This window comes from Equus asinus, chromosome 3 (genome assembly GCF_041296235.1).
Source record: "Equus asinus isolate D_3611 breed Donkey chromosome 3, EquAss-T2T_v2, whole genome shotgun sequence".
Taxonomy (NCBI): Eukaryota; Metazoa; Chordata; class Mammalia; order Perissodactyla; family Equidae; genus Equus; species Equus asinus.
The window spans coordinates 73074594-73101263 of record NC_091792.1 but is presented as its reverse complement, the minus strand read 5'-3'; the positions used below and the strand labels follow the sequence as shown (position 1 = coordinate 73101263).

At 46.0% G+C, this 26670-nt stretch overlaps 1 long non-coding RNA gene across 1 annotated transcript in view; it reads left to right on the top strand.

Moving 5' to 3' along the window:
- LOC139044811 (uncharacterized) overlaps window positions 1–23604 on the top strand; it is a 30406-nt gene extending 6802 nt beyond the window's left edge. Inside the window, exon 2 of the long non-coding RNA XR_011502072.1 lies at window positions 22047–23604. This is a non-coding gene — a long non-coding RNA (uncharacterized lncRNA). The remainder of the gene's footprint in view (window positions 1–22046) is intronic.
- The last annotated feature ends 3066 nt before the right edge of the window (window positions 23605–26670 follow it).

Here is a 26670-nt window from a genome sequence, read left to right as displayed (position 1 = left end):
TTTCTTTCCCAGGACAAAAATGTGCTTTTGGTTCAAGGAGGTGGTAACTCTTGACAAAACGTAACCGTCTTAGTGGGAAAATGTTCTACCGAAAAGAACGAAAAACAAAATGCTTCGCTGACATTTATGTCCCTCTTTTGATCTAAAACGGGGCCAAATGGGTGAAATGTGTGTTTCAAAGTAACAATAAAGTGCTTCGTTGCCAAGAGCCTGTTGCAGCAGTTACATATTTTGAATGAAACATTGTTCATTTCTTGCGGGACATTTTAATTTTGTTCTCGGTTACAATGTTGCCTTTTTTAAAAAAAATCTGGAAGCAAAACCGATTCAGGGGCGACTCCGTTCGTTTTGTGGGTGGGACAACGGTCGGGGTGTCGGGCTGGACAGAGGGCCCTGGTTCCCGGCCCGGCTGGTGCTCATCCTGGGCCTGTTGAGACGGTTCGAGGTTTTCTCAGCGTTCGTTGATGAGTCTGTAAAAAAGAGGTTCACAGGACACAGGTCACCCGTTTCCAGAGTCCAGTTTGGGGGCTTTCAGATGGACGCACAGTATGGCCTCCGACAACACAATCAATTGCAGAGCGTCGTCATCACCCTGGGAAGAGACCCCACATCCCTCTGCCATCACCCCCAAACCCTGTTCTACCACCCCAGCCCCAGGCAGCCAATAATTTACTCTGTTTCTGTGGATTGGCCTCTTCTGGACGTTTTATATAAATGGGATCCCATGCTGTGTGTCCTTCTGTGTCTGGCTGCTGTCTCTGAGCATCATGCATTGAGGGTCCAACCACATGTAGCTTTGTCAGGACTTTACTCCTGTTCATGGCTGCGTAATATTCCACCATGTGGATGGACCCCATTCTGTTTAATTCATCCATCCATGGGGGTGAGAATTATTTCCACCTCAGGCGTCAGGACGGACTCGCTCCTGAGCTCTGGAGAAGCTCGAACTTTACCTGTATGTAGAAATCTGCTGACTGTGGGCAGCCATGGCGCATCCACTAAAAAGATGCACAAACAAAACAATCACGAAGGGTAAAATGATCAGACTGTGTTCACTCTGGAGTCGAGTTAGCTGTCATATCAGAGGAATCGAGTCCCAGTGTTGAGAATATGCTTGTGACCATGCAACTCACGTGGAAGTGACACAGTTGAAGCCATTGTGACAGCTGCCATCCTGCAGGGCTCCCAGAGGTCCCGTGTCAGCTGCCTCAGTTGCCGAGCATCAGGTCCTCAAGGTCCGTCCATGTGGGAGCTGGTGTCAGAATCTCCTTCCTTTTCATGGCTGTGTAATATTCCACCCACAATGGCAGGACTTCAGCGGATCCTTTTGGAGACATGAGTCAGTCTATTAATGTTGCTTGATCACTCCCTTTGGCATTTTGGGACCATCCGTGGGTCAGACTTCCCCCCAGTTTTGGTCGGTGCTGTTTCTTCCCAGGAGGCCTCTGTGTGGGTCCCTCTCTGTTTCTTCCCCGGCTCCTGAGGGTCCGTCCAGCAGCATCGGATTCCTGGGCCCCCGGGGACATTCTCGCTCCTGCAGGGACCCCGAGAAAGCAGTTGGGGCCACGATGTTAGCAGCCGCCCCGTCTAACGTGTTCGCCCCCTGACCAGACGTGTGTTTCCATGGCTGCCTCTCCTCCCTCCCCTGAGGGAGACAGCACCACCTTCCAGGCCCTGAAGGCCGGGCTGGGAGGGCACGGTGGCCGGGCAGGAGCTGCTGTTCCTGGGGTCCCCAGATCCAACCGCGTACGTGGCTGCCGACTCCAATGTGCAAGGGGCTGGCCCTGCAGGCTGCAGAGCTGGATAAAGATTGATTGTGCTCGAGGCCCCAGGGACGGGAAGGCAGACACAGGCAGGAAGTGGCTCTGGCACTTTTCCCGTCTCCGCTGCCGCCTGGTGACCCCACTCTGTGTGGGTCAGTGAAGGTTTGTTGAGCGTCTGCAAGGCAGGAGAGAGACAGAGAGAAAGTAGACAAACAAAATAATGTATAAGCTGACAAAGGGTGACTAGACAAACAAAATAATATATAAGTGGACAGAGAGCAAGTAGACAAACAAAATAATGTATAAGTGGACAGGGTGAGGAGGCAAACTAACATATATGCCTTGCAGACCTGGGGACGGGCTCAGCTTTCATTAAAGGACAGAGGGAAGGAGGTGTTGTGGGCACCCAACCGTCGGTCCCTCTGACTGGCTCAGGGCACGTGGACCCTGATCCCAGCCCCTCAGTCTGGGCCGGGTTCTCTCTGTGGTGGATCCCAACCAGGCAGCAGGTGGGAGGATGTGGCGTTAACCTCCTGTCCTCAGAGGTGGCACTCGGCCCACCCAGCTGTTGCCTCCTCCCCGGCCCAGTGGGTCCACTCACCTCCCTCTGTCTGGGGATTGGCCTGTTCTGGACGTTTCCCGCCAATGGGATCACACAATATGTGTCCTTGTGTGTCTGGCTTCTGTCTCTGAGCATCGTGTGTTTGAGGTCCGTCCACGTGTAGCCATGTCAGGGCCCTGCTCCTGTTCTTGGCTGCATAATATTCCACCATGTAGACAGATCCCTTTCTGTGTGTCCATCCACCTGTCATGGATGCCTGGCTGTTGCAATCAGAGCTGCCATGAGCTTTCCTGTACAAATACTTGTTCAAACACCCATTTCCGGTTAATCTGGGGCCACACCTGGGAACAGACTTGTCAGGTTGGGTGGTGATTCTGCTTAATTCTACTCACTCCCTGTCCACTTATATATTATTTTGTTTGCCTACTTGCTCTCTGTCCACTTATATATTATTTTGTTTGACTACTCACTCTCTGTCCACTTATATATTATTTTGTTTGTCTATTCACTGTCTGGTTATATATTATTGAGGAACCACTGACCACTTTCCCTCCTCTGACCATTGGACCTGCCGTGGGCCCAGTTGTGCGGGCGTCTCTCCCTGTGCTGTTCCCTCGGCTGTGGATGGAGCCCCGTGGCAGGGTCTGCCTCTGGGTTCAGCCCCTCTCACTGCTGGGGTTTCAAGGGTGTGGGTGGCTTTCTGAGTTCGGGCACCCCATTGGGATGCCCCAGACGACAGCAGGCTTCGGCTCCCGAGTTTCCTCCCCCGTGACTCAGTTTACCCGCTTGGCATCCGGGGGTGGAGGATCTAATCATCTATGTCTCTATCATCTATCTATCTGTCAATCAACTATCTATCTGTCAATCATCTCCCATCTGTCAATCATCTGTATGTTGACTGCACACGTCCCACATGGATTTGTACATGTATGTGCACACGTGCACCTGAACACACATGCACATAAATGTGTATTTTTCTGCACCCTTTGACCCCAGCTTCCATGTTCTGGAACCTTCCCGCGCCTCCGCTAGCCCCCGCCCCCCCACGTCCCCTGCGGCCGGGGTGGCCCGTCCCGCATGTGGCCACAGGGTGGCGGTGAAGCCCAGGGGACGGCGGCTCCTGTGGCTCCGAGTCTGACGCCACCAGGTTTCTCTCCTTTTCTCCCCGCCGACCGTGTAGATGGAGCCTGGAGCCGGGGTCAGTGTCTGAGGGTCGTGACTCTGCCGCCCAGGTTGCTGACCTACCAGGACCTCCCGCGACCCCGGCTCAGACTCTCAGGCCTGGCGTCGCCTGCACTGGCGGCTTTTTGGGGTTTCCTGAGAAACGAACAATGGATTTTTTTTGCATCTCCTGCTGCATCTGACAGGCGAGCTCCATGTGGAGATGGGGGTGATGTGGGTGGGGTCGTGTGCAAACAGCAGGACGGGGGACCTCTCTGCAGGGTCGACAGCTGTCAATGCTGCCCAGGGGCATGATGCCTGAGGGTCACGTGGCCTGGGAATAAATACTGAGCCCCTGGAGAAAGGAAAATGGACAGGAAGCGGCTCGGGTTAATAGACCGACTTATAAAAATCGGATTCATCAACCACCGCGAGTGTCCACAGCTGCATAAATGGGGGAACAGCACATGGTCCGTTGTGGGGGGAATATTATGCAGCCATGAAAAGGAAGGAGATTCAGACATGGGCTCCTTTTTCATGGCTGCATAATATTCCACTGCACGGATGGACCGTATTTTGCCCATTTGTTTTCGGTCTCATTTATTCCTCCTGCAAACAGCGCTCCTGGAAGCAGCTGGATTGCTGTCCCAGGATGCAGGCGTCCATTTTCGTGCTTTCAGCACCAAGGATGGAGCATTGGTTTTTGCACGGAGAAGGAGAAAAGCAAATGTGGGGACTGACTGGGCCCTTTTGATGGTGGTTTTGAGGTTGGGAGGCAATGCTGTCCGGGAGTGATTTGTGATGGGTGATTTGGGTTGGTCGGGTCCTGCGCATCTGAAGGACGGTGGTCGGACCTCAGAGGCGGAAGGAGGCAGCACCCGCCGTGCCCTGTGACCTCACCACCACTAGGCTCGTCCTGAGGGACGCGGCCTCTGGCCCAAGACCCAATTCATCCTTTGAATCAGAGATCACCTGTTTTTTTTGCTGAGGAAGAGTGGCCCTGAACTCACATCCGTGCCGGTTTTCCTGCATTTTGTATGCAAGATGCTGCCTCACATGGTTTGATGAGCAGAAGAGGCAGGAGGGACCCGACCCCGTGACCCTTCACCCCAACCAGCTCCAGAGCCCTCCCAGAGCACCCCTGCCCCCGCCTGCCTGGGTCAGTGTGCAAATGAGCGTCACCTGCTGCGTGGCCCGCGAGGCCCTTTGGTGTGCGGCCGACACCACGGGACGGTGCCCGGGAAATGACTCGGGAAACGGCAGGCGGCTTAATTGAGGTGAACATGAAAGCCGCTGCCGCCTTAATTGGGGCCGCTTGGCCCCCAACCGAGTCAGGACTCACATCTTTCACACAGCAAGCTGGGCGTTAATCACCCCCGGGCGCCGAGCCCTCAGCCGGGGAGCCCTGCTGGGGGGCCTGGGTGGGGGGTCGGGTGTCGTCGGCCCAGAGATAAAGGAATGGGGTGCGAGCCGGGGGGCGTCTGCATATCAGATGCCGGAGGGAAGACGGGGTTTAGGGGAATCGTTAGTGGGGGCCAGTCGCCTCTGGTCCCCCCGCCCGCATCATCAGCCCGCCCTGTCGGGGCTCCCAGGGCCGCTCGGGGGCTGGGAATCGGGCTGAGGGGCATTCAAGTCAGCAAAACGGGATTGGATGGGTGGGACAGAGTGCAGGTCCCGAGAGTTCCAGGTGACGGGCCGTTCAGGGGCTTGAACCCCAGGGATACGTCCTACCCCATCCTGGAGCCCAGAGTCTGAGGTCAAGGGTTGCAGGGCCGTGCTCCCTCCGGAGGCTCCAGGGGAGTGTCCCTCCTGTCTCTTCCAGCGTCTGGGGCTCCAGGGTCCCTGGGCTGGTGGCAGCCTCCCTCCCATCTCTGTCTCCGTCCTCACGGGGCTGCTCCTCTGCATCTGCGTCTCCTCTTCTCATAAGGACCCCAGTCCCACTGCACCAGGACCTCATTTCACCTCCTTAAAGAGCCATCTCCAAAACCTGGCACGTGCCAAGGTCCTGTGGTCAGGGCTTCAACCTGTGAGTTTGGGGACACGGTTCAGCCCACAGCTGAGATGTGGGGTCCTCACAGCCTGTCTCTGGCTTCAAGGACTAAGAGGATGGTGGCAGCCCCTCAGGGGGACAAACGGGAAGGGACACACAGCCCCCACTTCAGTCCAAGGCCAGGCAGGGGTCTGGGGTCTGGACAGGGTGGGTCTGGGCTGTGGGTCCATCAGTGAGGTGAGGCCTGGATCTGGGGAGATGGGTCAGCGAGCAGCCACTAGTTGGGCCTGGACGTTGGGAGCAATGGCAGGCACCAGGCAGCCAGTTTTGGTACATGAGGCTGGCTCCTCTGAAGTGGAGGCAGACGCACCTGAGGCCTAGTACCTGCTCTGGGGTGATTGGGGTGGAGAGATGGTGGTGGGTGTGGGGTCCGGACGAAGGGCTGGTTTGCTTATTAAAGGAAGGAGCTGACAGGCCCTCCCACTCAGTTGGCGAGGCCCCAAGAAGCCAGAAAATGGCTCCGGTTCAGTGGCCCCGGGTTTGTGGGTTCAGATCCCACGTGTGGACATGGCACCGCCCATGGCTTAACAATAAGTCATCAGGATGATTTGAGGCACTTTAGTATCAACAGCTCAGTGATGGCATCAAGGTCCACATTCAGTTCGTAGTTCACTTGGTCACCCTCGGTGTCGGCTTCTCCAAGGCGGGGTCCTTTTGGGGTCATAAGATGGCTGTGGGTGGTAACCAGAGCTTTGTCTTTCCCTTTGGTTGGGCCAACTGATGCCACTTGCCCATCTGCAGATCAATAGGAGTCAGTAGGGGATGGGAAATGGGGAATAAATGGGAAGGCAGCCATCAGTGTCTCCTACAACTAGAAATAGTGTTCCTGGGCTATTGGACTCTAGAACCATGAGGCATGAGAAAACTCTTTGAAGACCAAATGGAAGGAAACTGCTTGAGTAGAACAAGAGCCTTTCCAAAATCAAAAAGAAAGGGCATTTCCGTTTATTGAAGACTACTACATGACGACCCCTTTGCAAACAATATTTAGTGATCACAGTAACTCTACAGAAGATGTGCTATACTGCCCATTTTATAGACAAAGGAACCGAGGCTCAGAGGAGTTATTTTGCGTAAACATAGTTCCCTCTTTCCTCCAAAGCTTATGTTCTTCCATTTAACCATAGGAGAAGGGCTGTCCAGACCAGATGTTAGGTTAAGGGATTTACGTAGTTTTTACACTGTGCTGTGATGTGCCGCTCAATCCCTCTGAAGGACTGAGGAATGAACTCCTCTTGTCATCGGAAGCGCAGGCCGCCCGCAGCTATCATCCCATGTGAGAACGGCCTCAGGTGAAGACAGACCCTTCAACCACGTTTCCACCCTGTTTCCCAGGTGGCCTGTACTCGTTGACTAGAGTTGAGCTACAAGGACCTGTCCCCCTCTTGACTGCTCTAAAGGATCATCCCAGCTTCAGCTCCCCTGCAGGGTGGGCTGAGGCCTCCACGTCCCACGTCCTCCTCTGCCCAATCCTGTACCTTCTTGTCCCTACAGCAGTTGATCACAAGAGCGCTCCCTCATAAACCTCTTGCATTCTGATCTCTTTGCTTCCCCGGGAACCCAGCCTGTGACAACGAGCAATTTAAAGTACTTGAGAAGACGGTATTGTAGAGACAATAATAGATACAATAATATTGCAGTCTTCTATAAAATGAAGTGGTGTGACCACAACCTAGTTTTGAAATTTCATTATTCTTTGGGCTTGCTGGGAGAAAGGAAGGGCAGAAAGGCATAGTTAAGCATGTTGACAATGGGAACTATTAAACTTCTGAATTTGATATATGTTTAATTAAGAAATGACTTTTTTCCCCTCTACAAATTTAGAGATTTCATAAAAACCAAGAAAACCTATAGAGATAGTCTCATGTCGGTATCCAATGCTGACTTGAAAGCAGCGAAGTATAGTTTAGAGACAAAATAGGATTTAAAAGGAGTCAAAAGAAATAGAATGCTAACAGTAACTGCCTATGGGTCAAGGGTCATCTATGGGTAAACTCTTTCTGCTTTTCTCATTTCCTGAATATATTTTATTTCCTTAAGTAAGAAAATGGGAGAATGATTTCCTTGTGGCATCTCCTGGTTTTTATGAAACCCAGGAAGAGAGAGGTTAATTTTTGGGTAGTATTTACTCCTATTTCTTGTCTTAAAAATATTTTAGGAAGTATAGAAAGCTTTGGGAGACTCCAACACAGTATTAATATTGCTACATATTTCTTTTTGCATTGTGCATTATTGAAAATAAACTGCCCCAATTAAATGACATATGAAGACAGGTAACTCTTACAGTATTTATTAAATGGATGATTTACAAGTAGGACATTGATGAATAAAGGTACAACTTTTCACTCATAGTGTACAGGAACCCTTTAAATGTGCAAAGTTTACATTCAATTTTGTTTTTTTAAAAAGCATCTGCCCCTTTAAGATTATATCACAGTGCGCGAAGCACTGGTGAGATTTATGTCACCAGAAATTCAGTTTGCTGATTTCTCTGCGATTTCTATTCCGATGATTGTACTGCAATAAGTGAGCATCTCTGACTGCAACCTTGAAGTGGTCAGCTTCAACCAGCACTTGTATCTGAAATGGCACATACGCAGAGCTGTTAGAAATGCCCACTAATTTCAAAACCAGTCTGCCTGAGCTCAGGATGCCCGATGTTCCATCTTTAAGATCATTTGTGGAACTGATTAAAGTGCAGAAAGAGTAACTTTACAGCAAAAATCAACTCTAGATTATGTAAAGATTTACACAAAACAAAATGATAAAATTGTTAGAAAAAATATATAGTTAAAGCCATAAAGGAAAACATTAATAAAAACATAAAGATTACATTAAAACTTGAAGTTTTTTATGGTCTAAAACATGTAAAAGTAAAAAATAAATACTAAAGTAGGACATCCGTAATAGAGTGGCAAATGTTACGAAGCTCTGTAATAACTAGTTCTGGCAAGAGGAGGGAAAACACACTTCCAGGAGCTCGTGGAAGTGTTAAGGATGTCCTCACATCCCTAGGGGACATGTTCACCGTGATGTCATAAACAACCTAAAATTTCGAAGTTGTCCTGACAACCTACATGCACACAGAGTTTCAGAGCCATCTCAGACCAGTCTGACTCCTCACCCTTTCCAGGTAGGATAGTTGTCCTTTTTCTGGATTTCTTGTCGGTTTCTAACCTTCTCCTCGAACTTTGAAAGGCCTACTACATTCTCTCTAGACACTGGTTTCTTTCCTGTAAGATTATCCTGGGTTGTATCTCTTATATCTTGTGTAGATGGCCAAGTGGGTGGACTTTCCCCAGAGAAAGTCCTGGATTTCCTCCCAAGGTGAAGTTGCCCAGGCAATCCTGTGATGCGCAACGATCGTGTCATCTCCTACACTCTGCCAATTTCACCTTGGCAGGTCACACGTTTTCCTTCCTTCTTCCTTTGGGGAAGTGTACCACATGCGTTCATAGATTGTAATATTCTCATGGTTCTTTTTCTGGTGCGTATTGAGAACGTATCCTCACAATTGCTACTTATTTATGATCTCTGTCCGCACCGTACCATGAAATCTATATGTCCTAACACTGCTAATGTGATCTGCACCCGTGATGTGAAACAGTGAGGCCTGGGCCGCCCAAGCGGAACGTGGGCATTTACCTGCTCCACCACAGGGCCGGCTCTGAATTGTACCTTTGGACCAACCTTTTGCCTGAACTTGGGAAGAAGTTGGCCTGTTTGGATTATTGGTGAAGGTGATTAGTAGTAACATCATGGACGGTAACATTTTCTGTTGCTTCATGGGTTTAGCATGGATCACGTTCTCTTGGTAGTATTCCTCTTCATCTATTTGGAATGGCCTACCTTTCTGTAGCATCATTAAGCATTTTGAGGTGATTTTCCATCCTTGGAAGTTCACCTTCTCTAATCTCTTTCGGCCTCCAAAGCTTTATGCCGTTATTCTGTACCCCTTTTTGCATTTTTGCTTTTAGGTGAATTTATTGGCATAACCCTGCGTTAGAACATCCCATATCTTTCAGATTTACATCCTCATCGATTTAGACTTCTGTGTAGGTTACATCATCTTCACCAGCATAAGGCTAATCACAGGCCCTCACCACACACTTGTGCCTCAGCATCTCTTTCACCCTCCCACCCCGCCCCGCTTTGCCTCAGGGAACCCCCAATCAAAGGTCCCGTGCCACCTGTTGTTTAGTGCTTGTTTCTTCTTCTCCTTGTAAGTGAGATCCTACGGTATTTGACTTTCTCCCTGGGGCTTGTTTCACTTCCCCTAAAACCCTCACAGCCATTCTGGTGGTCACAAATGGCTGGATTGCATCCTTTGTTCCGGCTGAGTGGTAGGCCATTGTGTGGCTATAGCCCATCTTCCTTCTGCATTCATCCCTTGCTGGGCACCAGGGCGGCTTCCAAGTCTTGGATGTGGGGTTAAGGCTGTGGTGAACTCAGCGGCGCACATGTCTTTATGCAGTAGTCTTTCTGAGTTCTTTCGATGAACATGCCACAGAGGAATAGCTGGATCATATGGGGCACGGATTCTTAAATTTCTGAGGCAGTTCCACACCGCTTGGCGTAGTGGGTGCACCGGTTTCCACTCCCACCAGCAGTGCAGGAGTCTTCCCTTCTCTCCACCTCCTCTCTGACACTTGTTTCCTGTCTGCTTCCTTATGGCCATTCTGACCACAGTGAGCTGCTATGTCATTGCAGTTTGGATTTGCATTGGCCTAAGACTTAATGATGGTGAACAAGTTTTCACGCACCTGTTGGCCCTCTTGGCAGAAATCTCTGTTTCCATCTTTTGCCCAGGTTTTCATTGGCTTCTTGTTTTTTTTCTTGTGCAGACATGTGAGTTGATTGTATCTTCTTTGGGCTTTTCACCCCTTGTCCGATGTGTGCTTCGCAAACATCCTCTCCCAGTTGTGCTGTCTTTGCATTGAGTAGATGGTTTCCTTGACTGGGCCGAAGCGTCTGCATTTGATGTGGTCCCATTTGTTTCTTGTTTGCTTTGTTGCCCTTGCCCAGTCAGACATGCTTCTTCCAAATAGGCGTCTCCGACAGATGGCAAAGAGCACTCTGCCTAGGTCTTCTCCTACAAGGTTCACGGTTTCAAGTCTCCCATTCAAGGCTTTAATCCGTTTCGAGATGGTGTGTGTGCCAGGTGTAACATCATGGTCTACTCTCGTTGTGTTCCATGTGGCTGTGCAGGCTTCCCAGCACCGTTTCTTGTAGAGACTCTCCTTTCTCCACTGTCTCCTCTTGGCTCCCTGGTCGAAAATGGGCTGTCCAGGTACGTTTGAGTTGGGCTCTGGGCTCTTGATTCTGTTGCATGGGTCTGTGTGCCTGTTTTTGGGCCCAGCCTGTGCCGTTTTGGTACCTAGCGCTTCGTCCTATATCTTGAAATCACAAAGTGTGACACATCCTGCTTTGTTCGTTTTCCTGAGGATTCCTTTGCCTATTTGGGGTCTCTTGTTGCTGGCTAGAAACTTTACGATTCTCTCTTCTATCTCTGTGGCAAATATTGCTGCAACTTCGACTGGGATTGCATGGAAACCAGACATTCCTTTCTCTGGTATTGACGTTTCATGTGTGTTAATTCTTCCCTTCCTATATCCGGGAATATCCTCCTTTCTCCTTGTGTCTTCTTGAATTTCTTTCCCCAAAGGTTTGCTAGTTTTCGATTGACACAGCTTTTACCTGTTTTGCTAAGGTTCTTCATAGAGATCTTATTCTTCTCACTGGCAAGCTGTTTTTTTTTTCTTTGCTTCAGTTTTTCTATTCTTTGCAACTTTTATTTTTATTGAGTTATTGATAGGTTAAAATCTTGTGAAACTTCAGTTGTACATTAATGTTTGTCAGTCACGTTGTAGGTGCACCACTTCACCCTTTGTGCCCACCCCTCACCCCACCTTTCCCCTGGTATCCACTAAACTGTTCTTGGTCCATAGTTTTAAAATCCTCATATGACTGGAGTCATACACAGACTATCTTTCTGTCGCTGGCTTATTTCACTTAACATAATTCTCTCAAGGTCCATCCATGTTATTGCAAATGGAATGATTTTGTTCTGTTTTGCAGCTGAGTAGTATTCCATTGTATATATGTACCACATCTTCTTTATCCATTCGTCTGTTGATGGGCACTTAGGTTGCTTCCACGTCTTGGCTATTGTAAACAGTGCTGCAATAAACATTGGGGTGCACAGGACTTTTGGGAATGCTGACTTCAGGCTCTTTGGATAAATACCCAGTAGTGGGATGGCTGGATCTTATGGTAGTTCTATTTTTAGCTTTTTGAGGCATCTCCATACTGTTTTCCATAGTGGGTGCAAAAGTTTGCATTCCCACCAGCAGTGTATGAGGGTTCCTTTTTCTCCGCAACCTCTCCAACATTTGTTGCTACTAGTTTTAGATATTTTTGTCATTCTAACGGGTGTAAGGTGATATCTTAGTGTAGTTTTGATTTGCATTTCCCTGATGATCAGCGATGATGAGCATCTTTTCATGTGCCTATTGGCCATCAGTATATCCTCTTTGCAGAAATGTCTGTTCATGTCTCCACCCCATTTTTCGATTGGGTTGTTTGGTGTTTTGTGGTTGAGTTGCGAGAGTTCTTTATATATTAAGGATATTAAGCCTTTGTCAGATATATGACTTGCAAATATTTTTTCCCAGTTAGTGGGTTGTTTTTTTGTTTCAATCCTGTTTTCATTTGCCTTGAAGAAGCTCTTTAATCTGATGAAGTCCCATTTGTTTATTCTTTCTATTGTTTCCCTTCTCTGAAAGGCATGGTGTCCGAAAAGATCCTTTTAATACTGATGTCAAAGAGTGTACTGCCTATGTTTGCTTCCAGAAGCCTTATGGTTTCAGGTCTCACCTTTAGGTCTTTAATCCATTTTGAGTTTATTTTGGTGAATGGTGAAAAAGAATGGTCAATTTTCATTCTTTTACATGTGGCTTTCCAGTTTTCCCAGAACCATTTGTTGAAAAGACTTTCTTTTCTCCATTGTATGCCCTCAGCTCCTTTGTCAAAGATAAGCTGTCCATAGATGTGTGGTTTTATTTCTGGGCTTTCAATTCTGTTCCATTGATCTGTGCACCTGTTTTTGTACCAGTACCATGCTGTTTTGAGTACTGTAGCTTTGTAGTATGTTTTGAAGTCAGGGATTGTGATGCCTCCCGTTTTGCTCTTTTTTTCTCAGGATTGCTTTAGAAATTCGGGGTCTTTTGTTGCCCCATATGAATTTTAGGATTCTTTGTTCTAATTCTGTAAAGAATGTCATTGGGATTCTGATTGGGATGGCATTGAATCTGTAGATTGCTTGAGGTAGAATGGCCATTTTAACTATGTTTATTCTTCCAATCCATGTACATGGAATGCCTTTCCATCTCCTTATGTCGTCATCCAATTCTCTCAGAAAGGCCTTGCAATTTTCATTATATAGGTCCTTCACTTCCTTAGTTAAATTTACCCCAAGGTATTTTATTCTTTTTGTTGCAATTGTGAATGGTATTGTATTCTTGAGTTCTTTTTCTGTTGGTTCATTACTGGAGTATAGAAATGCTACTGATTTATGCAAATTGATTTTATACCCTGCAAATTTGCTGTAGTTGTTGATTACTTCTAACAGTTTTCCAATGGATTCTTTGGGGTTTTCTATATATAAGACCATGTCCTCTGCAAACAGCGAGAGTTTCACTTCTTCCCTCCCTATTTGGATTCCTTTTATTCCTTTTTCTTGCCTGATTGCTCTGGCCAGGACCTCCAGTACTATGTTAAATAAGAGTGGTGATAGAGGGCATCCTTGTCTCGTTCCTGTTTTCAGGGGGATGGGGTTCAGTTTTTGCCCATTGAGTATGATGTTGGCTATGGGTTTGTCGTATATGGCCTTTATTATGTTGAGGTAGTTTCCTTCTATGCCCATTTTATTCAGAGTTTTTATCATAAATGGCTGTTGGATCTTGTCAAATGCCTTCTCTGCATCTATTGAGATGACCATGTGGTTTTTATTCCTCAGTTTGTTGATGTGGTGTATCACATTGATTGATTTGCGGATGTTGAACCATCCCTGTGTCCCTGGTATGAATCCCACCTGATCCTGATGTATGATTCTTTGGATGAATTGCTGAATTCCGGTTGCCAAAATTTTGTTTAGAATTTTTGCATCTATGTTCATCAGTGATATTGGCCTGTAGTTCTCTTTTTTCGTGGTGTCCTTGTCAGGTTTTGGTATCAGTGTGATGTTGGCCTCATAGAATGTGTTAGGAAGTGTTCCATCTTCCCTAATTTTTTGGCATAGCTTGAAAAGGATAGGTATTAAATCCTCTCTGAAAATTTGGTAGAATTCCTCAGGAAAGCCATCTGGTCCTGGGGTTTTATTCTTTGGGATGTCTTTGATTGCTGTTTCAATCTCTTTCCTTGTGATTGGTCTGTTCAAATTGTCTGCCTCTTCTTGAGTGAGCTTTGGGAGATTGTAGGAGTCCAAGAATGTATCCATTTCCTCTAGGTTATCCATTCTGTTGGCATATAGTTTTTCGTAGTATTCTCTTAGAATCTGTTGTATTTCTGCAGAGTCTGTTGTTATTTCTCCTCGCTCATTTCTGATTTTGTTTATTTGAGCTTTCTCCGTTTTTTCTTTGTAAGTCTGGCTAGTGGTTTGTCAATTTTATTTATCTTCTCAAAAAACCAGCTCTTTGTCTCATTGATCCTTTCTACTGCCTTTTCCGTTTCAATAGTATTTATTTCTGCTCTGATTTTTATTATGTCTCTCCTTCTGCTGACTTTGGGCTTCATTTGTTCTTTTTTCTCTAGTTCAGTTAGGTGTGCTTTAAGGTTGCTTATTTGGGATTTTTCTTGTTTGTTAAGATGTGCCTGTATTGCGATGAATTTTCCTCTTAATATGCTTTTGCTGTATCCCCTATGAGTTGGTATGGCATGCTATCATTTTCATTTGTTCCCAGGTATTTCTTTATTTCTTCTTTAATTTCTTCAATGATCCATTGCTTGTTCAGTAGTGTGTTATTTAGTCTCCACATCTTTGTGCCTTTCTCAGCTGTTTTCTTGTAATTAATTTCTAGCCTTATAGCACTATGATCTGAGAAGATGCGTGTTATTATTTCAATTTTTTAAAATTTGTAGAGGCTTGCTTTGTTTCCCAACATATGGTCTATCCTAGAGAATGTTCCATGTGCACTTGAGAAGGATGTGTTCAGCTCCTTCAGGGTGGAGTGATCTATATATGTCTATTAAGTCCAATTGTTTTAGTTTTTCATTCAGCTCCAATATTTCCTTGTTGATTTTCTGTCTGGATGATCTGTCCGTTGATGTGAGTGGGGGGTTGAGGTCCCCTACTATAATTGTGCTGTTTTTAACATCTTCCTTTAGGTCTGTTAATAGTTGCTTTATGAATCTTGGTGCCCCTGTGTTGGGTGCATAGATATTTATAATCGTTATTTCTTCTTGATGAAGTGTCCCTTTGATGATTATATATTGTCCCTCTGTGTCTCTCTTTACCTGTCTTATTTTGAAATCCACTTGGTCTGATATGAGAATTGCAACACCTGCCTCTTTTTCCTTGCTCCTTGCTTGAAGTATTGTCCTCCACCCCTTCACCCTGAGTCTGTGTTTGTCCTTGGGGCTGAGGTGTGTTTCCTGGAGGCAACAAATTGTTGGATCTTGTTCTTTAATCCATTTTGCCACTCTGTGTCTTTTTATTGGAGAGTTCAATCCGTTCACACTGAGAGTGATTATTGATGCATGTGGACTTAATGCTGTCAATCTGTCGCTCATTAGCTTGTTTTCCTGTGTTTCTTTTCCTGTGTGCTTTAGACTACCCATTTAATACTGCAATTTCTTATGCTGGGTTTCTTAGATTTTTCCTTATCTATGATTTGTGACTCTGTTCTGTACTTTATTTTAGTGTCTACCTTGAAGTTTGTATTTAGAATCTCGTGTATAATATAGTCTATTCTCTGGTGGTCTCTTACTTACTCGACCAATACTGACTTAGACCCTTTGCTCTTCCCCTCCTAAATAATTATTTTCATTTCTTATTCCAACTCGTCTTATTAATTTGTAGTTAGAGTGCTAAGATCGTCCTTGTTTTGGTAGTTTCCTTATTTTTACCCTAATGCTATAGTTGAATATTTGCTATCCTGTTCTGGTTCTATCCATCGGTCTCCCTAGTCTGTGGATTGTGTCCCCTTTCTCCCTTTTTCCTTTTTTCAAGTATGAGAGCCTTCTTGAGGATTTCTTGTAATGGAGGGCTTTTAGTTACAAATTCCCTTAACTTTTGTTTTTCTGGAAAAGATTTAATTTCTCCCTCATATCTGAAGGAAATTCTTGCTGGATAGAGTATTCTTGGCTGAAGGTTTTTATCCTTTAAAGCTTTGAATATATCACTCCATTCTCTCCTAGCTTGTAGGGTTTCTGTAGAGAAATCCACTGACAGTCTGATAGGGGCTCCTTTATAGGTTACTCTCTTTTTTATTCTTACTTCCCTGAGTATGCTTTCCTTATCATTCCTATTTGCCAACTTTACTATTATGTGCCTTGAGGTGGGTCTTTTTACATTGAAAAATCTAGGAGCTCTAAAACCCTCCTCTACACACATTTCTCCGTTGATCCCTAGATTAGGGAAGTGCTCTTCAATAATTTCGTTAAGCACACTTTCTGCTCCATTTTCCTTTTCCATATTCTCGGGAATTCCTATGATCCTTATGTTCTTACTCCTCATTGAATCCATTATCTCTCAGAGATTTTCCTCATTTTTTTAAATTCTTAGTTCTCTTTCTTCCTCTGTCTGGCGCCATTCAGCCTGTCTGTCCGCGATTATGCTGATTTTCTCCTCTATGTTGTCTACACAGGCAATCAGGGAATCCGTATTCTGTTTTATCTGGTCCATTGTGTTTTTCATCTCAAGTAATTCTGATTCTTCTTTATGATTTCAATCTCTTTTGTGAAGTAGCTCCAGAACTCGGCTTGTGTCTCTATCTCTCTACCTCATTGAGTTTTTTGATTATAGCTGCTCTGAATTCATTATCACTTAGTTTAGCTAATTCCAAGTCCTCAGGACTTAATTCTGTGTTTTTATTGTTTTCCTTCTGGTCTGGGGCTTTTATAAATTGCTGATGGTAGAGGAGCGGTTTTTTTCTCATGGTGGTAGAATTCAGTTGTAGTTACAGCCTGTCGACACTAGATGGGGGTCGAGAGCGGCATGTTAGCTCTCCGCCTTGGGGCAAGATGGCTGCACCCACTGGCTTTGCTGTGGGGGAGGGGCTGTTACTCACACACGCCGTCTGGGTTCAGATCAGTTCTGTTCTCTGGTCTCCCAAGGCCCTTGATTTATAGGGTTCCCACGGACGGAAGCTTTCCCCCCGTCAGCGGGTCTCCACTGAATCAGAGGCAGGAGTCGTGGATGATCCTACGGTCACGTGGCCCCTCCCCCGCTCCTTGCCATCCCACGCTGCAGCGATCGCAGACTCTAGGGGAGGGAGCGATGTTCTCTCCTACCGTTCCAGCGCCTCCGAGGGTGTAAAGCTAGGTTTATGATCTCCCCCTTCTTGGTATTGTAGGTCTCTAAGGAGCTGGCATTATGTTTATTCTCTGAAATTCAGTTCTTGCAATCTTTTGCTGTATTTTGGAGGGGAGACAATCCGGATCAGCTCACCCCGCCATTTTGCTCTGCCCAAACTCTGCTAGTTTTCGATTGGCATTGCTTTCACCTGTTTGGCTATGGTTCTTCATAGAGATATTATTCTTCTCACTGGCAAGCTATTTTTTTTTTAGCTTCAGTTTTTCTATTCGTTGCAACTTTTAATTGGTTTTGTTTTGGCAGAAGTGCATCGCTGAGCTCACATCTGCTGGCAATGCTCCTGTATTTGCTGTGGAAGTATGGCCCTGTCTAACGTCCCTTCCCATCTGCCTCTACACTAACTCAGACGCCTGCCCCAGAAAGACTGAAGCAGTGGTGAGCAGGCTCATCCCCATGATTCCACCTGGCCCACCCCGGGCCACCGACCCCGAAGGTGCAGACCTCGCCTCTGCACCAATGGCCGGCCCATTTCATATTCTGTTGGCAACCTGCAGTTGAGTGCAATGGGACTTGAATATGCTACTTGAGCCCAATTCTGGCAGTGTGTAGATAAGGCCAGGTTGTTTTTCGGGTCCACTGTGATGTCAGAGGATTTGTTTTAATTGTGTCTCTGCTGTCCCGGCAAGCTTCATGGACACAGGGTTTCAGAGCCTGCTTGGAGGAGTCTCATGACTCACCCTTCCCAGTTAGCCCAGGTTTGACCTTCGCTGCCGTTTATTGCTTGTGAATTTCTCTGACTTTCAAACGTTCAGGCAGAGTCTGTCTAAAGACTAACATCATCTTTCATTGAGGATTATTCAGGTGTGATTTCTTTTGACTTCCATTTTCTGGGACTTCTTTTTCTTTTCCATAGTATACTCATCATGGTCTTTCTCAGCTATCTCCATTAGACATGCTTGTCAGTCCATTCTCCTTCATTCCAAGTGATTAATTTTGTATTTCTTTAATCACCGTATGGTCTCTAGGCCGAGGTGTGAGTGCTTTCGTGACTCTTGGTTGTTGTCTTTGAATTTGCACTGGTCACTTGTAGGAATCTTTGCTATCCTAACCTAGGTCAAACTAAGCACTGAGAACATGTGGTCATCTGGGTTAGTTTGACATCCTGTGATCAGAAACTCCAAATTCTAGGTGGTTCTGGCAACCCCCTTCAGGACACAATGTTTCCGAGTCAAATTAGGCAAATCTGATGAATTCCTCTCTCCAGGAAAGACATTTTTCTGTCTCTTTTCTGGATTTGGGAAGTTTCGAACTTGACCACTGATCCTTCAACGTTCCCCTAGATTCCATCTAGATACAGGCTTACTTTATTTCTATAGGGTGTGCCGTTTGTTTGCCTTACATCCTCAGCCCTGGCCGGTTTATTTTTCTTGAAACCGAATTGTAATGTTCTAATTTTCAGCCAACTTACTTACATATGATGTCAAAACACATAAGCAATAATCCTTCTATGGGAAGAGGTAGGGGGAGAGAATTTTATTGGAGCCAAACTGAGCACTCTAGCTTGGGAGGGCAGCCTTCAGAAAGGAACGAAGCCCTCTGGAAAATGGTGTTTTTCAGCACACTTGTAGAGCCCTTCCAAACAAAGAGACATACCACAAGCATGACAGGGCTCCATTCCTTGAAGGCTTCCAAGACATCTCTTGGGACACATTAGCATGTACCCAGTGGGCCCCTATGACGCCAGAGCTATGGAAAGTGAGACTGATCTTCGAAGAATGCTAGGGGCCTGGGAAACGAGGTATTGATTCTTCCCTTCAGTGTCCTCAAGACATCATTCTTGACTTTGGATTATGCTTAAGGCAGAAGGACAACGTAGGTCTGGTAAGGCCCAAGTCCGGCCACTTCTTTCCAATCAAGTTTCGAGCTTGAATCAGCATGGCCTCCCCATAGACTTGAATAGATGACAATGTTCTGCTCTCAGTGCTTGTCCCTCTATTCTCGCTTCTCCCCAAGGATTCCTTTCTTATCCATTGAATCAGAGTCTGTTTTATCTATTCCAGTTTCTGTTCCCGCTTTCTGTTTGTCAAAGCTGTTTCTGGGTATCTCTCCCTTTAATAGCCTAGCCTAGGCCAATCCTCAGACTGTAACCATGCGGCCAACTTGGAGGACATGTTCACCGTGATGTCATAAACAACCTAAAATTTCGAAGTTGTCCTGACAACCTCCATGCACACAGAGTTTCAGAGCCATCTCAGACCAGTCTGTGTCCTCACCCATTCCAGGTAGGACAGTTTTCCTTTTTCTGGATTTCTTGTCGGTTTCTAACTTTCTCCTCGAACTTTGAAAGGCCTGCTACACTCTCTCTAGACACTGGTTTCTTTCCTGTAAGATTATCCTGGGTTGTATCTTTTCTATTCTGTGTAGATGGCCAAGTGGGTGGACCTTCCCCAGAGAAAGTCCTGGACTCCCTCCCAACTTGAAGTTGCCGAGGCAATCCTGTGATGCACAACACTCGTGTCATCTCCTAGCACTCTGCTGATTCCACCTTGGCAGGTCACAGGTTTTCCTTCCTTCTTCCTTTGGGGAAGTGGACCAGGTGCGTTCATAGATTGTAAGATTCTCATGGTTCTTTTTCTGGTGCCTATTGGTAACGTATCCTCACAATTGCTACTTATTTATGATCCCTGTCCGCACCGTACCATGAAGTCTATATTTCCTAACACTGCTAATGTGATCTGCACCCGTGATGTGAAACAGTGAGGCCCGGGCCACCAAAGTGGAATGTGGCCACTTACCCGCTCCACCACAGGGCCGGACCTGAATTGTACTTTTGGAGCAACCTTTTGCCTAAACTTGGAAAGACGTGGGCCTGTTTGGATTATTCGTGAAGGTGATTAGTAGTAACATCGTGGACGGTAACATTTTCCCTTGGTTCATGGGTTTAGGACGGATCCTGTTCTCTTGGTAGTATCCCTCTTCACCTATTTGGAATGGTCTACCTTTCGGTAGCATCAGTAAGCATTTGGAGGTGATTTTCCATCCTTGGAAGTTCACCTTCTCTAATCTCTTTCAGCCCCCAAAGCTTTATGCCGTCATTCTGGACCCCTTTTTGGATTTTATATTTTAGGTGTATTTATTGCCATAACCCTGCATTAGAACATCCCATATCTTTAGGATTTACATCCTCATCGCTTTAGACTTCTGTGTAGGTTACATCATCTTCACCAGCGTAAACCTAAACAGAGGCCCTCACCACACACTTGTGCCTCAGCATCTCTTTCACCCTCCCACCCCGCCCTGCTTTGCCTCAGGGAACCCCCAATCCAATGTCCAGTGCCAACTGTTGTTTAGTGCTTGTTTTTTCTTCTCCTTGTAAGTGAGATCCTACGGTATTTGACGTTCTCCCTGGGGCTTGTTTCACTTCCCCTAAAACCCTCACAGCCATTCTGGTGGTCACAAATGGCTGGATTGCATCCTTTGTTCCAGCTGAGTGGTATGCCATTGTGTCGCTATAGCCCATCTTCCTTCTGCATTCATCCCTTGCTGGGCACCAGGGCGGCTTCCAAGTCTTGGATGGCGGGTTAAGGCTGTGGTGAACTCAGCGGTGCACATGTGTTTATGCAGTAGTGTTTCCGAGTTCTTTGCAGGAACACGCCACAGAGGAATAGCTGGATCATATGGGACATGCATTCTTAAATTTCTGAGACAGTTCCACACCGCTTGGCGTAGTGGGTGCACCGGTTTCCACTCTCACCAGCAGTGCAGGAGGCTTCCCTTCTCTCCACCTCCTCTGTGACACTTGTTGTTTCCTGTCTGCTTCCTTATAGCCATTCTGACCACAGTGAGCTGCTATGTCATTGCAGTTTGGATTTGCATTGACCTGAGACTTAATGATGGTGAACAAGTTTGCATGCACCTGTTGGCCCTCTTTAGGTCTTCTTGGGAGAAATCTCTGTTTCCATCTTTTGCCAAGGTTTTCAGTGGCTTCTTGTTTTTTTTCTTATGGAGACATGCGAGTTGATTGTATCTTTGGGCTTTTTACCCCTTGTCCGATGTGTGCTTTGCAAACAACCTCTCCCAGTTGTTGTGCTGTCTTTGCATTGAGGCGATGGTTTCCTTGACTGGGCAGAAGCGTCTGCATTTGATGTGGTCCCGTTTGTTTCTTGTTTGCTTTGTTGCCCTTGCCCAGTCAGACATGCTTCTTCCCAATAGGCGGCTCAGACAGATGGCAAAGAGCCCTCTGCCTAGGTCTTCTCCTACAAGGTTCACGATTTCCAGTCTCCCATTCAAGGGTTTAATCCATTTCGAGATGGTGTGTGTGCCAGGTGTAACATCATGGTCTACTCTCGTTGTGTTTCATGTGGCCTTGCAGGGTTCCCAACACCGTTTATTGTAGAGACTCTCCTTTCTCCACTGTCTCCTCTTGGCTCCCTGGTCGAAAATGGGCTGTCCAGGTACGTTTGAGTTGGGCTCTGGGCTCTCGATTCTGTTGCATGGGTCTGTGTGCCTGTTTTTGGGCCCAGACTGTGCCATTTCGGTACCTAGCGCTTCGTCCTATATGTTGAATACAGAAAGTGTGACACGTCCTGCTTTGTTCATTTTCCTGAGGATTCCTTTGCCTATTCGGGGTCTCTTGTTGCTGGCTAGAAACTTTAGGACTCTCTCTTCTATCTCTGTGGCAAATATTGCTGCAACTTTGACTGGGATTGCATGGAATCCAGAGATTCCTTTCTCCGGTATGGACGTTTAAAGTGTGTTACTTCTTCCATTCCTAGATCCCGGAATATCCTTCTTTTTCCTTGTGTCTTCTTGAGTTTCTTTCCCAAATGTTTGCTGGTTTTCGATTGACATAGCTTTTACCTGTTTTGCTAAGGTTCTTCATAGAGATCTTATTCTTCTTACTGGCAAGCTGTTTTTTTTTTTTTTAGCTTCAGTTTTTCTATTCTTTGCAAATTTTCATTTGTTTTGTTTTGGCAGAAGTGCATCGCTGTGCTCACATCTGTTGGCAATGCTCCTGTAGTTGCTGTGGATATCTGGCCCTGTCTAACTTCCCTTCCCATCTGCCTCTACACTACCCCAGACGCCTGCCCCAGAATGACTGAAGCAGTGGTGTGCAAGCTCACCCCAAGGATTCCACCCGGCCAACCCCGGGCCACCAACCCAGAAGATGTGGATGTCATCGCTGCACCACTGGCCGGCCACTTTCATGTTCCATTGGCAACCTGCAGTTGAGTGGAATGGGACTTGAATATACTACTTGATCCCAACTCTGGTGCTGGGAGCCGTGGCTGCATCATTTGATTGGCGGTTTGACAGGGTCCAGATGATTAACGCCCAGGGGTGCAGCGTCGCCCCTTGGTGAAGAATAACCGGTCAGCCCCTCACATAGTTCTGAAACCTGTGCTGCTTCTAATTGCCCTTCATTCCTTTTCCTTTCTTAACCTCCAGTTTTCACTCCTTTGGGTGGCTGCTTGGGAGGCACTACCTCCTGGGAAAATTCGATATACTAAGAGAATGTGACCACCTGTAGGTAACTTTCAAGATATTTTTCGGTTAATTATTGGAGGAGCACACAGTCCCATTTGAGACAATCAGAAATTAATCCTGCCCAGATAAGATGCCGAATTAGGTTTATGGCCTCTGTCTGGTTAATGTTTCCTTCTCCCTCCAGTTCTTTGTCTAAATATATAGGCATCGTCCTTCTAAGTTTGTTGGTTAATTGGATGATCAAGAAGTATCTATATATTATTCTTCACCTTCTGCTTTCTGTTAAAATGTTATAGAGGTTTTCTCCTAAAAGCAATAAATAACAAATAATTGATGAGTAGAAGGGCCGAGGGGTGCAGGGATGCCCCTCGGTGAAGAATGGCCGGCTGACACCCCTGATATTTTCTGAATTATATGCATGCTTTCTATCAAGGTTATGTCTATACTTATTTGTGCTTTTTATTCTTGAAGATATATAGTTTAGCTTAGCTTTTCTGCCCTTTACTTTACTAACGAAATGATGCTTTCTCCGGCAGTGTGTTTAAGGGACTGCTAGCTCCACAATCTAAAAGACAAAGGAATGCTTTCACCCTCTAAAGGGCGCAAAAATGTAAAGATGTTTAACTGCCCGCTGAGAATGCAGATAGCCCTGGGGATAAGATACCCTGGAGTCGCCTTTTGTTCCCATTAACCATCTACACAAATGGCGTAAATGATTGAGGGAGGCAGGGATGGCTCCCCCAGGATGTAAACAGCTGTCCTGTCCGGAGGCCTGGACCTTCTCTCTTTGATTTAACTTTACCATGAATTACAACGGGTGTCTAGGTACCTATCTCTTTTAGCTTAGAGACATCAAACACTAGTTAATTGCGGAGAAGACGATCATTAACCTTATGCTCTTTAGAATGGAATGCTACTAAATATTCTTGGGCTCGTTTTTTTCACTTCCTTATCTCTCTGAGAATATTTGTAGAAGCATTTCTGTACTAAGCCTGAAAAATATATAAACGACACTTGTGCAAAGTAAAGTCGGACTTCCTAACACTAACCCAAGTCTAACGAGCCCTTTATTTTCCCCTCATTGCGCCAACACCGTCCATCCCTCAGGAACCTGGACACAGCCGGGGCGGGACCCCGGCACTCTGAAACTGTGTAGATGAGGCCAGGTTGTTTTTCGGGTCCACTGTGATGTCAGAGGATTTGTCATAGTTGTGTCTCTGCTGTCCTGGCAAGCTTCATGGACACAGGGTTTCACAGCCCGCTTGGAGCAATCTCATAACTCACCCTTCCCAGTTAGAACAGGTTTGACCTTCGCTGCCATTTTTAGGCTTGTGAATTTCTCTGACTTTCAAACGTTCCATCAGAGTCTGTCTAAAGACTGACATCATCTTTCATTGTGGATTATTCAGGTGTGCTTTCTGTTCGGCTTCCATTTTCTGGGACCTTTTTTTCTTTTTCATAGTATACTCGTCATGGTCTTTCTCAGCTATATCCCTCAGCTATGCTTATGAGTCCGTTCTCCTTCATTGCAAGTGATTAATTTTGTATTTCTTTAATCACCATATGTTCTCTAGGCCGAGGTGTGACTGCTTTCATGATTCTTGGTTGTTGTCTTTGAATTTGCACCGGTCACTTGTAGGAATCTTTGCTATCCTAACCTAGGTCAAATTAAGCACCAAGAACACGTGGTCACCTGGGTTGGTTTGACATCCTGAGATCAAAAACTCCAAATTCGAGGTGGTCCTGGCAACCCCCACCACTGACACAATGTTTCTGAGAGGAATAAGACAAATCTGATGAATTCCTCTCTCCAGGAAAGATATTTTTCTGTCTCATTTCTGGATTTGGATAGTTTCGAACTTGACCACTGATCCTTGAACGTTCCCTAGATTCCGTCTAGATACTGGCTTACCTTATTTCTACAGGCTGTGCCATTTGTTTGACTTACATCCTCAGCCCTGGCATGTTTATTTTTCTTGAAACAGAATTGTAATGTTCTAATTTTCAGCCAAATTCCTCATGCATGGTGTCAAAACACATAATCAATAATGCGTCTCCTGCAAGAGGTAGGGGGAGAGAATTTCATTGGAGCCAAACTGAACACTCTAGCCTGGGAGGGCAGCCTTAACAAAGCAATGAAGCCCTCTGGAAAGGGGTGCTTTTCAGCACACTTGTAGAGCCCTTCCAAACAAAGACACATACCACAAGCATGACAGGGCTCCCTTCCTTGCAGGCTTCCAAGACATCTCTTGGGACACATTAGCATGTACCCAGTGGGCCCCCATGACGCCAGAGCTATGGAAAGTGAAACTGATCTTCCAAGAAAGCTAGGAGCCTAGGAAAGGAGCCATCAATTCTCCTCTTAAATGTCCTCAAGACATCATTCTTGACTTTGGATTATGCTTAAGGCAGAAAGACTACATAGGTCTGATAAGGCCCAAGTCTGGCCTCCTGTTTCCAATCAAGTTGCAAGCTTGAATCAGCATGGCCTCCCCATAGACTTGAATAGATGACAATGTTCTCCTCTCAGTGCTCGTCCCTCTATTCTCGCTTTTTGCCAAGTATTCCTTTCTTATCCCTTGAACCAGAGTCTGATTTATCTCTTCCAGTTTCTGTGCCCGCTTTCTGTTTGTCAAAGCTGTTTCTGGCTATCTCTCCCTTTAATAGCCTAGCCTAGGCCAATCCTCAGACTGTAACCATGCAGACATCTTGGGGGACCTGTTCACCGTGATGTCATAAACAACCTCAAAATTCTAACTTGTCCTGACAACCTCCATGCAGAGTTTCAGAGCCATCTCAGACCAGTCTGACTCCTCACCCTTTCCAGGTAGGATAGTTGACCTTTTTCTGGATTTCTTGTCGGTTTCTAACTTTCTCCTCGAACTTTGAAAGGCCTACTACATTCTCTCTAGACACTGGTTTCTTTCCTGTAAGATTATCCTGGGTTGTATCTCTTATATCTTGGGGAGATGGCCAAGAGAGTGGACCTTCCCCGAAGAAAGTCCTGGAGTCCCTCCCAAGTTGAAGTTGCCGAGGCAATCCTCTGATGGGCAATGATAGCATCATCTCCTAGCACTCTGCCAATTCCACTTTGGCAGGTCACATGATTTCCTTCCTTCTTCCTTTGGCGAAGTGTACCAGTTGCGTTCATAGATTGTAATATTCTCATGGTTCTTTATCTGGTGCGTATTGATAACGTGTCTTCACAATTGCTACTTATTTATGATCACTGTGTACGCTGTACCATGAAATCTATATTTCCTAACAATCTATGGGGAGGCCATGCTGATTCAAGGTTGAAACTTGATTGGAAACAAGAGGCCGGACTTGAGGCTTACAAGACCTACGTTGTCCTTCTGCCTTAAGCATAATTCAAAGTCAAGAATGATGTCTTGAGGATATTGAAGAGAAGAATCGATGCCTCCTTTCCTACGCCCATAGCATTCTTTGAAGATCAGTTTCACTTTCCATAGCTCTGGGGTCACGGGGGCCCACTGGGTACACACTAATGTGTCCCAAGAGATGTCTTGGAAGCCTTGAAGGAATGGAGCCCTGTCATGTTTGTGGTATGACTCTTTGTTTGGAATGGCTCTGCAAGTGTGCTGAAAAGCACCCTTTTCCAGTGGGCTTCATTCCTTTGGGAAGGCTGCTCTCCCACGCTAGAGGGCTCAGTTTGGCTCCAATGAAATTCCCTCCCCCTACCTCTTGCCATAGAAGGATTATTGATTATGTGCTTTGAAACCATATGTAAGGATGTTGGCTGAAAATTAGAACGTTACAATTCTGTTTCAAGAAAAGTAAACATGCCAGGGCTGAGGATGTAAGTAAAAAAAAATGGCACAGCCTATAGAAATAAAGTAAGACCACATCTAGATGGAATCTAGGGGAACGTTCAAGGATAAGGGGTCAAGTTTGAAACTTCCAAAATCCCGAAAAGAGACAGAAAAATTTGTTTGCGGAATAGAGGAATTCATCAGATTTGTTTAATTTGTCTCGGAAACATTGTGCTGTGAAGAGGGTTTCCAGGAACACCTCGAATTTGGACTTTCTGATCTCAGGATGTCAAACCAACCCAGATGACCACGTGTTCTCAGTGCTTAGTTGGACATAGGCT